General features: G+C 36.4%; 1 protein-coding gene across 1 annotated transcript in view; it reads right to left on the bottom strand.

Annotated features, from left to right (window-relative positions):
* crlf3 (cytokine receptor-like factor 3) overlaps positions 1-13156 on the bottom strand; it is a 41135-nt gene that overhangs the window by 17246 nt on the left and 10733 nt on the right. The window lies entirely within an intron of this gene.

The following is a 13156-nucleotide window of genomic DNA, read 5'->3' as shown; positions in this document are numbered from 1 at the left end:
CAGACACTAACAAGTCAGTGCTGCAAAAACATTTTTATTTTAAAAATGTACATTTTGAAATCCAAAAGTAATAATTACTAGAGTTATATAGATATGGCAGATAGTCACACTTTTTCAAATAAAAAGGGTGAAAATAATCAAAATCTGCCCAACAGCTAGGTCCACACCACTGAGCAGTCAACATATGTTTTGTTTTACCTTTAAAAGTAGAATATGTAACTTTCTGGAGGTCAGGTTTCTATGGAAATAAAAAGTTAAAACGATACTTTACATTCGCCATGGAGATAGATGTATTTTATGCCATGTGGTGCTTGACTTAGCTGACTCAGAGTAGTAGAAATCCCAGTGTCTCAAACCAGTACCATCCAATTTAAAATGTCTTCTGGATGGGAGCCAAATGGCCTGACTGCAAAAACAGAGTCCATACGACCACAGCTGAAGCCCTCTCTGTATTTATAACACACGGTTGAAGATTATAGTTAAAGGAATGAAATTTCCATGGAAACAAGCAGGAGTAGGCGCTAGGGGTGGGCGATATATCGATATTTTAAATATATCGAGATAGTTTTTAAACTCAATATGAATTCTGACTTATCGTATGTATCGATATAATGCTTATATTCAATTTTGATTTCGCCGCTTCGCTTGTTTACCTCTCTCGTCACCTCCGCGCGCCTCCGCCTCCCTGAGTTTGTTCGCTCGTGTCTCCTTCACTCCTCACTATTGCCCTGAATGCCGAAAGTTGGTGCCAGTGAAAAGCTTCAAGCACCACGAACCTTTTCCACCATTTACAGACAAGACCACCAGCAGCACATCCTCATATTCCACCGAGTCACACTACGGAACCTACTTGGACCACTAAGGGACAACACACATATGAGACCACATGATGGTTATATAAGAGAAAGTACTACAATGTTGATGTTAATGTTGAAAATCACATTCTATTGTCTAAATTAAGTGAGTGCTTTTATTATCATCGTAGTATCAGAATCGGTATTGAGTATCGAGTCTATTCCCTAATATCAAAAAATCAAGTTTGAAATTGTAGTATTGTGACAACACTAGCATGTATTTCTTCTATTAGAGAAACAGATATCCACCATTGTTTTGTATCGCAAGTTATTATAACCTTTAGATTTTGCTGAGTTCATTGGAGATAATTCCTTATTTTCCCTCAAGTTTGGAGCCAAAATAACCAAACACGACACTGATAAAAAGCGCTCCCGTCACAGGAAGCCACTGTTTATGCTACACAGCTGCTAATCTCCCAGAAAAACGCACAAAGCTAGCCTCACGTTAGTATTAGCATTGTACTCCGTTACTTTTACTCAAGTTATATTTACTTAAGAAACTTTTAAATAAATTTTACTTTTCAGAGTACTTTTCAAGCAGCATACTGGAGTAATATTTTTATTGAATAGTACTCTTACTTTGGGTAACTCTTCCCACTGTGAGTGACAGAATCTTTACGTTGACAATATGAGATGATTTGAACATTTGTGTTTCTCGCACTGCTCAGATATAATGTTTTTCACATATTCAGTTTTGTACATTGTTTAATGTATTGTCTTTTAAATTACAATAACTCCAAATTATAAATCATATGTTATTCTTTAAGTTACTCTTACTTAATAGTTTTCCCTAATACTTTTTTACTCTTACTTGAGTAATTTCTTGGAACCGATACCAGATATTAACTGATGCAAGTGTAGTGAGTGCAGAAAATGGCCTTTCTTCTCAAATAAACACAGTTAACAGTTAACAAAATAGATCTAATTGTAGTATGTAATTGTTATTGTTGTCTTGCAAGTAACTTCTGAACAGCTTTGTATGAATAAAAGTTCAAACATTATGAAATGTTCTATAGGCCCAAAATCTGTCTGTACATTTGTCTTATTATATAAAATTAATGTCCCATTAGCTGAACCAATATCATGGATCCAATTCCTGATTCAGCAAAATTTCCTGGGTCATACCAATACTGGTGCATCCCCATTATTTTATACCTCTACTTGAGTTACATTATTTTGAAGTACTGTAACATTACTCTTGCTTGAGTACAGTTTTTGGATGAGCGTTTTGGTTTTCAGTGAGAAGGAAGTGGCTTCACACACATCCTCTGTTACTTTCTGCAGTGTAATGTCATCTCAGTACATTCACATAAAACACAAAGAGTGAACATAGTGGGGCCAAAGTCGACTAAACACATGTCCTGCTGATCGATTAGCCGACTAAAACGGGCGCATGGCAAAAGCTCTCATAACTATTATTTCTATGTATCCAACCCAAACTACATTTACAAGACTACACCTGCAGGAGGAGTTTATACTAAAAAATGACTGTATTTACATAGAGAAGTACCGGTGTATTTATATGTAAAAGGAAGATAAAAGGAAGATTAAAATTACATTTAAAAGTCATACAAGATACTAAAGGAAGGTATGTGCTAGTTGTTGGTCAAATAAGAGACAAAATTATTTCAGTACTAAATATATATGCACCAAATGAAGAGAATGAACTATTCTTTAAGACTCTGGCAAATATAATTATACAAGAGGGGAAAGGAATGTTAGTATTGGGAGGTGACTTCAATACTGTACAAAATGGGAAATTGGATAGGTTACCATCTGAAAAAGGACCACCAACAAGCCGGTCTAAAATGTTAAATAATGTAATAAAGGAACCTGGATTAATAGACCCATGGAGAAGTAACAACACAAGAGAAAAAGCATTTACATTTTATTCAAACCCACATAATAGCTACTCAAAGATTGACTTTTTCCTTCTTTCCCAACAAGATGTATTTAAAGTAATAAGTAGTGGAATTGAACCAGTAACAATAAGTGATCATGCGCCTATTCATCTCACAATAGAACTGGATAAGGACTCTTCCTTTAAGTATTGGAGACTTGGTGTATCCATTTTGGCAGACAAAGCAGTGGTGCAAGAAATAAAAGAAAGTATACAATATATCGACAACAATGATAATGGAGAGGTCAATTTAACAATTTTATGGGAATGTGGGAAAGCAGTAATACGGGGAAAAATCATTGAATTAACCTCTAGAATAAAAAAAAGCGAGAACAGCAACAAAAACTATTGGAGAATGAAATAAAAAAATTAGAAACTGAACATACTAAAACGCTTGAAAAATCTATTATGTTAGAGTTAAAAGAAACAAGATCAAAATTAGACAAATTACTAACATTTAAGGTAGAAAATGCTAGAAGGTATATGAATCAAACATATTATGAAAAGGGGAATAGAGCAAATAAGTTACTCGCATTTCAACTCAAAAAGAAACAGTCGGAGCATACAATAGCAAAAATAAGACATCCTGTCTCCAAGGAAATTAAGATAAAACCAACAGATATTGCAGAAGCTTTTGCTGACTACTATAGAAATCTATATTATGATCAAAGTACGGAGTCATTAGAAACCAAAATACAAATGTTTATGAATAAGTTTGACCTTCCAACACTGACACCTGAGCAAGCACTGAAGATGACCGAACCAATCACTCTAAAGGAAATAGTGGATACAATCAAAAATTTGAAAAATAACAAAAGTCCTGGAACCGACGGATTCCCAGGGGAATTCTATAAATGTTTTATAGAGGAGATTGCACCATTACTAAAAAGAGTATTCAATTATGTTTTAGAATCGGGAAATGTACCAATATCATGGTCGGAAGCTCTCATCTCCGTCTTACACAAGGAGGGCAAAGATCTTGTGTTATGTGTAGAGCCCGACCGATATGGATTTTGTTGTGGCCGATATGAAACCGATATAATGGGAGTAGGAGCTGCCGATAGCCGATATAATCACCGATATATTTAGTGATGTAAAAATTCACTGTAAATCTTGAATTGATTAAAAAACTTAGGTTTGGCTCTAGTGGATTCTAAATTGGGTTTATTTAGGCAACATTTATTGTTATTTTGACTCTTTACATCATATTTACAGACAGTAGATTGGCCTAATGGCATTTTTGCAGCACATTCCAGCTACTAGTGATGGGTATTCCAGTTTTTTTTTTTGGAGAACCGGCTCTTTTGGCTCGGCTCACTAAAGCAGCTGGCTCTTTCGGCTCCCAAGCGACTCTTGAGATTGTTTTGTTGCAAGCAGGACTAAACCAAAACTGAACCAGGACTGAAAAAGGACTAAACCAGGACTAAAACAGATTTAAACCATGTGTAAAACAGGACTAAAACAGAACTGAACCAGGACTGAGTGTCGGGACTCGGTTCTATCTCTCTCCTGCACTCGAGCCCAAGATTAGTCCTGGTTTATTCATTTTATGCTGAACTGCAGCCAAATATGCACTTTTTTAAAATCCTATGCACACGCAGATTTCTGAAAGTTTCGTCTTTCAGGTCTACATGCGGCATGAAGAGAAAAAGTGAGAAAAAGAGAAAACACGGCTCCCAATAAGAAGCAGGCTCCCGTTGTTCGCTTCAAAGAGCCGGCTCTAAGAGCCGCTTCGATCGCGACCGACCCATAACTCCTAGCTAGTAAACTATCGCTATTAGCCTTTAGCCGTAAATGCTGCGCACCGCGGTAGTTAATTATATGCATAAATGTGGATCATTCACACATCTATTCACAGCTCATTTACATATCAATGCAGGTCCAGTAGCAAATATACGGCCAATATATTCACTTTACAATAGACCAATAGAAAACAGACTGTTTATGTGCGGGAGCTAAACAAACACACGCGAGTGAAGTGACGTCACTCTGGTGGTGTGTTCAGGGACAGTACGGACACAGACAAATTACACCGCAGATAAATACTGATGCGGAGCCACATATTAGGCCATTTATCTGTCTGTAAATTGAATTAAATGAACATAATGTAGAGAGTCTAAGCTTTATAACGAGGTATAACATGCCCACGTGAAATATCGGCCGATAGCCGATATGTCTCCAGGTGCCCATATTGGCCGATAATATCGGCCAGCCGATATATTGGTCGGGCTCTAGTTATGTGATAGTTATCGCCCTGTCAGTTTACTGTGTAATGATTTAAAAATATTAACAAGTATAATGGCAAAAAGAATTCAGAAACATATATCAAAATTAATTCAATCTGACCAAACAGGGTTCATACCTGGAAGACAGGGCGCTAACAATATCAGACGAACACTAAATCTTATTTCATGTGCTAAGACGAGTTCAAAGACAAATATATTACTAAGTTTAGATGCACAAAAAGCATTTGACTGTGTAAAATGGAAATCTTTATATCATGTGTTGTCGGTGTTTGGATTCCACCCAATGTTTATAAACTGGGTTAAACTTATTTACGATGATCCAAAATCTAGAACTAGAGTGAATGGATGCTGCTCCCACTTTTTCTCTTTGAAAAGAGGTGTAAGGCAAGGTGACTGCTTAAGTCCACTATTATTTGCTTTAAGTATAGAACCTTTAGCTGAATATATTAGACAAAATCCAAATATTAAGGGAATTCGGGATGAAAGGGGAGTAGAATCAAAAATTTCACTGTTTGCTGATGATATTCTCATGTATATAAATGACCCAGCTATAACATTACCAACACTGAATGACATTCTGATTGAATATGGGGAAATTTCCGGTTATGTAATTAATGAATCTAAGTCAGTAGCTATGAGTATATCAGGTACATGTCCCTCTGAAACAAAAGAGAAGGTTAAATTCAAATGGACTGATGAGGGCTTTAGATATTTGGGCATTAATATTACCAAGAATACATCACATCTTTTTAAAGCCAATTATGAGAAAGTTATAAAAGAAATAAGTGCAGATTTGAAACGATGGGAAATCCTCCCGTTGACATTAATGGGGCGAATAGAAGTCATTAGGATTAATGTTTTGCCCAAATTTTTGTTTTTGTTCCAATCCCTACCCATTCTGCTCTCTAAAGAAACTTTCGTAAAAATAGATAAACTCATATCAAATTTTTGATATGAGTGGCCTAAACTTACCCAACATTAAAAAATACTATTGGGCATCACAACTAAGAGCCCTAAAAGTTTGGACTGATAAGGATGATGAGACAGGATGGAGGGAAATGGAGCAAAACTCATGCCCAAAGGTACCTCTAGAATCTTTACCATTTCTTACAAAGAAATTACAAAAGGATAAAAAAAAAAAAAAAGGGTTAAAGCAACATTAAGAATATGGACTATAGTAAAAAGAAAATTAAATATGTCTGATTCAATCTGTAGGGCCACTAAAATCGGTTTAAACCCAGACTTTACACCATCAATGGAAGGGGTATTTTGTAAATGGAAAGAGAAAGGATTGGTTTATATCGGGCATCTTTTTGAAGGTGAAAACATGAAATCTTTTGAACAGTTAAAAAAGGAATTTGGTTTAAAAGCACAAGACTTTTATAAGTTTTTACAAATCAGAAATTATCTTATGAAACATAAGGATTGGAAATATATTTGTAATGAGCCTAATTATCTAGAAGAATTATTAATGACAATTACATGTAATACTAAAAAACTAATTTCAAAAATATATAAAGCCCTACAGATTGATACAGATGACAACAATATGGGCATTAAAGACAAATGGGAAAAGGAAAGAAATATTACAATATTAGAGGAAAACTGGGAGAAAATGTTAAACAGTATTTCATGGAGAGAGTTTGAATGGAAATCCAAGATGTAATATTTTATTGTCCCAACAAAGGTAACAAAATACAGTACAAAATCTGACAAATGCTGGAGGGGTTGTGGTCAGACAGGAGACACACACACATATTATGGGATTGTCCCCTAATCAGAGACTACTGGATCAATGTAAAAAAGAAAATTGAAAGTATTTGTAAAGAAAAACTAAATTTAGATTTTCAATTATTTATATTGAGTATTGTACCAACCACTATATCTTCAAAAAATAGAACAATTATTTTAATATTAAGTACAATAGCAAAAAAAATGATAACTGTGTCCTGGCTAAAACCACAACCGCCTACTAAAGAAAACAGGTGGGAAAGGGTTAAAGATGTGATGGAAATGGAAAGAGTAACAGCAAGACTGCGATTTAAAATGAAGGAATTTGAGGAGTTATGGGCACCGGTAATACAAGAAACAAGATAATGTGTATCCTACCATTGATGTGTGCATGGGTGTATGTGAGTGAGTGAATATGTATGAAAGTGTATGTGTGTGTTTATTAATTCATAATGTTATTTTTATTTATTTAGTTTGGTGAGGGGTCATTAATCGGGGGAAGGGATTAAAGGGAAAAATATGAGTGTAGATATATGTATGTATGTGTATATATGTATGTATATGTATGTGTGTGTATATATATGTATGTGAGTGTGTATATATATATATGTGTATGTGTGTGTGTATGTATGTATAAGTGTGTGTGTGTGTGTATATGTGTATATATATGTATATGTATATATGTATATATATATGTGTATATATGTATGTGTGTATGTATGTATGTGTATGGATATATGTATATGTATATATATTAGGGATGGGCATGATTAATCGATTAATCGATAATTGATCATTAAGAATTTCATCGATTACGTAAATTTTTATCGACAAACCGAATGTAGGTTGCTGTGCGTAGCGTGACCAAACAGGGGTCCGTACATGTAGCTCTGCACTCAGAAGGAGCGAGTAAACACAAACAGTAGGTCAGCCTGCAGTGTGCCGAAGCACAAATGTGTATTTAACGATGATTTGTACAAGAAATTCCACGCTTTCTGTTGCGTTCGGGACAAGTGTGAGTCCTTGTGCACAGTGTACAAAGCAGCACATATGTTTCGGTGTCCAGTGGGAAAAAGCTTTACCAGGTGATAGTCGCGCAATGTCGATGACGAGTCCCAACCTCCCACCCCCCATACAGTGTCCCGGTTTTGACAAACGCAAATATGGTCACACTAACCTGTATTCCACTGAATCATGTCTTTTAATCTGACAGAAGTTGACCGCATCAGCGACACAAGAGTACTGTATTTTTTATCTTCGCTGAGTTTATGCAAATTAGCGATGCGGTTTTAAGTTTCGTTTCTGTGAGAGTTACACAAAAATGAATTAAACACGTTATAATGTCAAACGGATTGATGTGGCTCTAGAGTCGTTACGGTTTATATGTCGTAAAGTTGAATTTATTTATGCAGATTAGCAGTGCAGATAGTAATAATAATGATCATTTTAATATAAAAACGGGAGTAGAGAGCTGAGCCCAGCTCTCTACTCCCTCTTCACATATGACTGCGTAGCACACCATAATTCCAACACTGTCATCAAATTTGCTGATGACACAACTATTGTGGGGCTCATAACAAACAATGATGAAGCTGCTTACAGGGAGGAGGTCCTGACACTGATCTCCTGGTGTAAAGACAATGACCTGCATTTAAATACAAAGAAAACTAAAGAAATGATAATTGATTTTAGGAAAAAACAAATGCATTCCCCATCACATTGGCCTCTACATCAACGGAGAAGAGGTAGAGAGGGTCTCCAACTTTAAGTTCCTGGGTGTGGAGATCAGTGAGAATCTAACCTGGAGCCTAAACACCATCAGCGTTATAAAGCGTGCCCAGCGGAGACTGTTTTTTCTACGAACACTCCGCCAGAACGGGCTCTCCCAGAAGCTCCTAACCAACTTTTACCGGTGCACCATCGAAAGCGTTCTAACGTACTGCTGTACATCATGGTACGGAGCCTGCACAGCTGCTGAAAAGAAGGACCTGCAGCGAGTGGTGAGAACAGCTGAAAAGGTGGTGGGCTCCTCACTCCCGAACCTGGACACCATCTACTCTTCACGTCTCCACACACGGGCCTCCAACATTTTGCAGGACCCCACACACCCCGGGAACTGCCTCTTCCACACTCTCCCCTCAGGAAGACTTCAAACTCCCCTCACACGCACAAACAGGCTGCGCAACAGCTTCTATCCACGAGCAGTGGACGTGCTCCAAGGGCACAGGCACAGATAAAAGACCTGAAGGGACTCAGTGCAATAATCTATTTATTTTATTTAATAAATGTTTTTTTTTTATTGGTATGGATGTGAGGATGTGTGTATATATTGTAAATTTTTACTGCTACAGATCTGCTCTGCTGAAGTTTCGTTGTATTTCATACAATGACAATAAATAAATCTATCTATCTATCTTAATGATTAATCGATAATCGATCGTTAATTCTTCCGACGATCGATTAAGAAAATTTCATCGAATGCCCATCCCTAATATATATATATATAAATGTGTGTATGTATGTGTGTATATATGAATATGTATGTGTGTGTATGTATGTGTATATGTATACATGTATGTGTGTATATGTATACATATATGAGTATATATATATGTGTGTGTATGTATGTGTATGTATGTATGTATGTATGTATGTATGTATGTATATATACACACACAAGGAGAATATAAATAGATATAATATTAGGCTCTGCCTTTATAATATGAAGTGTTAAAAAGAAAATTTTATGAAATATATGTATATGTATGGATATGTGCCTATATGTATATAGGTGCATGGATTTAAATGTGTATATGTATGTGCATGTGTATATGTGTGCGTGTGCGGGCGCATGCATGTGTGTATGTGGGTGGGTACGTGCATGCGTGCTTCCACACACGTATATAAACAAATAAGGAGTATTGTTATGAACATAAGGTAAATGAATATAGAGTATGTATGTATATATATATATATATATATGTATGTGTAGGTGTGTATGTATGTGTATATATATATATATATATATATATATATATATATATATATATATATATATATATATATATATATATATATATATATATGTGTGTGTGTGTGTGTATGTATATGTATATAATGTGTGACATATGGATGTGCTTACACTCGTGTAAATAGCTAAATGGACACTTAATATCTCTAATGAAATGAATAAACATATATTTAACTAAAATTACATTTAAATGATTCACTCCCAAATGTTCAGCTTGCTCACTCCATGCATTTTCCTTCTGCTGTTGTCCCGTATATTTGACTAATACAAATTTCAGCCAACTAAAACATCGCTGACCATATAAACAAATGTCAAAACACAAGACTTCTTTAGATTGAGAAGAATACTGAGGAATTATGAGAACATATTACATAAAACCTATTACATATGATATTATGTCAGTATATTACTTATTAAAGCAGCACTGTGTAACTTTCTAGTAGAGGGTCTATTACCTGCTTTATTTCTGGAATGTTCCACAGTATGGCATTTAATTGATCTATCTCCGTGAAGACAAGCAGACCACATCATTAGGCCAAGTTACAGGTCAGATCTGTGCAGAAGTGGGCCCGCTCACAGTAATAATGCATGTTTTTACTGTAGTTTTGAGAAATAAAAACAAAACCTGTAATTGAATAAATAGTACAAGATACTGTATTTTTCGGACTATAAGTCGCACTTTTTTCATCGTTTGGGCGGTCCTGCGACTTATACTGCGGTGTGACTTATATAAATTTTCAAACTGACAGCCGCGAAAGGGCGCCCTAGGCTTGTGTGTCAGTATCTGCTACTCCTATTACTCCTGTACTACTGTCACTTGGCTCTACTGCGCATGTCTCCTGCAGAAAAAGCCGCTGTCCTGCTGCAAGTAGCGAAATAAGACACCAAAAACAGTAATCGACCAGCGGAAAGAAAGTTTGGAGTGAACGAGAAACTTGTGAGGGATTGGCAGAAAGAGGATGGAGAACAGCTTCACGGGAACCGGTAGGGTGCGCCATGCAACTTTCTTGGAAGTCATTGGATGGACTGACAAAGTCTGGACTTCAGTGACAAGCGAAAACATCCTGCCAGGACAGAAAGGCCGGAATAATTCTAACTGGAACCGATGCAAAGTCTGACGACAGCTACACAAAAGATGAAGCGGCATTCCATTTACCTCCGGAGGTCGCGGAGTTGGTTAGAAGTGACACGGAGGATGAAGAATTCAATGGATTTAGTGAGTTGGAGTGAGATTGAGGGTTTGGTAAACTTATGTTATGTTGTTTATGCTATTCATATGTTACGTTGTTTATGCTGTTCATATATGTTACGTTGTTTATGCTGTTCATATGTTACGTTAACATATTAATGCCTATTCAGCCTGTTGTTCTCTGTTCTATTGTTATTACTATAACTTGCCTTTCAGGAGGAAATGTCGGTTCCTGGTCTCTAATTTTATAAAATAAATTTCCCCCAAAAAGTGTGACTTATAGTACGGTGCAACTTATATATGTGTTTTTCTTCTTCATTACACATTTTTTTGGCTGATGTGGCTTATACTCCAGAGCGACTTCTAGTCCAAAAAATACGGTATATTTGTTTAATGCCATACTGTGGAACATCCCAGGCAAAGCAGTAATATCACCATACAGCAGAGACAAGCAGATGGTGAACCTTCCACCAGAAAAGTTACACAATACACCTTTAGGAGTAGGATTAAGCTACTCAAAGAAGTATGATTTCTTGAAAAACCTTCTCAAGTACATGTAGCTGTTACTGCACTACCCACCACTTCTTACCGCACTAAATCACAAAAAAATCCCACCCACAGACAGGTGCGCAATGAAGTTCTAATCACAGCTATTCTCTTCACCTGTCAGTGACCATACGGCTACGCTTTGTACATAATACAGATCCTCTATCACAGCCCCTTCGCCTTCTGCTGTCCATTGAAACCATGTCTAATTGAGCCTCTGTATTCTCTGCATTGTACATTGTGTGTTTGGCCTACATACGTCACTGCTGCCTATTCTTCTCATTCACAAACAAAACATCCACCATTAAAGCTTCTCTCATTGGTTATAAAGGAGATGTTAGCGGTAATGGAGACCTCAAACTCAGATTAGCTGGATGTGAAAAACAGGTTTGTGTCGATGGTAAAGAGAGAGGAGGAGAGAGGAGGGAGCAGAATACATCTACATTAATGCATTGTGTTTCTCAATAGAGTTTCACAATGAGGTTTGAATGGCGCTTCAGTTATTGTCACAGAAGGGGGATTATTATTAGCAGTAGATAAAAATATGCTTCTGTCTGTTCCGTCTAGTCCTCTAAACTAGGAGATGGGAGTGTGAATCTAAAAAGCTATGTAAATGACTTTCAGTAGGCTTTTTAAAAATTAGAGCAGTGTTTCTCAAACTGTAGAACAAGTACCATAGATAGAATGATATACAGTATTGGTTGGCTGAGATTTGCACTTTTTAGCATTACAGTTATTGGCCTTAAATCTCCAGCTGAAGCCAATATTTTGTTTGGTCAACCAGCTGCCTCCATATGTATAAAATGAAAACGCATAAAGGTTTATTTGAACACTTTACTCCAGAGAGGGTACTGTAAAAAATGTTACTACACTGCTCTCTTATCTAGTTTGTAATAAAACAAGATTATGAATGAGTTTGCACTAAGGCTGAAAGATCTGTCGTTTTGGACCGAAAATTGCAATCTCAGATGACACAATTTTGGGAGAGACAAAGCCAAAATTTTTTGCATTTACATTCCACCATCAAATCATCAGTGCAGGACTTTGGTATGATGTAAGTTTTTGTGATGTTTGCAAATGTTCGTGTGCACTGAAATCTGATTTGAAAAAAAAAATCGTGGATGAAAGTGAAATCACGATATCTGCCAGAAAATTCGCAATTCAGTTTTTTCTTAAAATCGTTCAGCCCTAATTTGCACTAAATAAAAATTAGACCATATGGGTGAAATGGGCAAAATTAGCCCTATGTATCGGCCAAAATATATCTTATAGCTTATCGGCCATGGAAAAAATGGAACAGGTCGATCTCTAACATGTATCGCTCGTTGTATGGAAGCTTCTTCAGGTGACTCTGCAGTTTGTGGATTTGCCTAATTTATTTTCATAATTTTCATCCAATGCTTTGTCCTTCTTTAGGTCATTTCTAGTTTAGAACTACAGTAGTTTTGATGTAGTCCACTTTTAGACCTGGTTTAGTTCAACATTAGACTCACAGACTGTTTAAAGAAGTGTACTAAGGGTGTAGGACAGGGGTCTCAAACTCAAATTACCTGGGGGCCACATTAGAGAAAGTCTGAGTGAGGCTGGGCCGCATTGAGTATTCGATAAATAGCGGTTGCACGGGAATAAAAGAGAGAGAAAGAACAACATGCAACACAC

This window comes from Boleophthalmus pectinirostris, unplaced genomic scaffold (genome assembly GCF_026225935.1).
Source record: "Boleophthalmus pectinirostris isolate CB_2022bp ecotype Guang Dong unplaced genomic scaffold, ASM2622593v1 HiC_scaffold_17, whole genome shotgun sequence".
Taxonomy (NCBI): domain Eukaryota; kingdom Metazoa; phylum Chordata; class Actinopteri; order Gobiiformes; family Gobiidae; genus Boleophthalmus; species Boleophthalmus pectinirostris.
The sequence above is the reverse complement of the archived record's forward strand: the minus strand, read 5'-3'. Positions and strand labels throughout refer to the sequence as shown.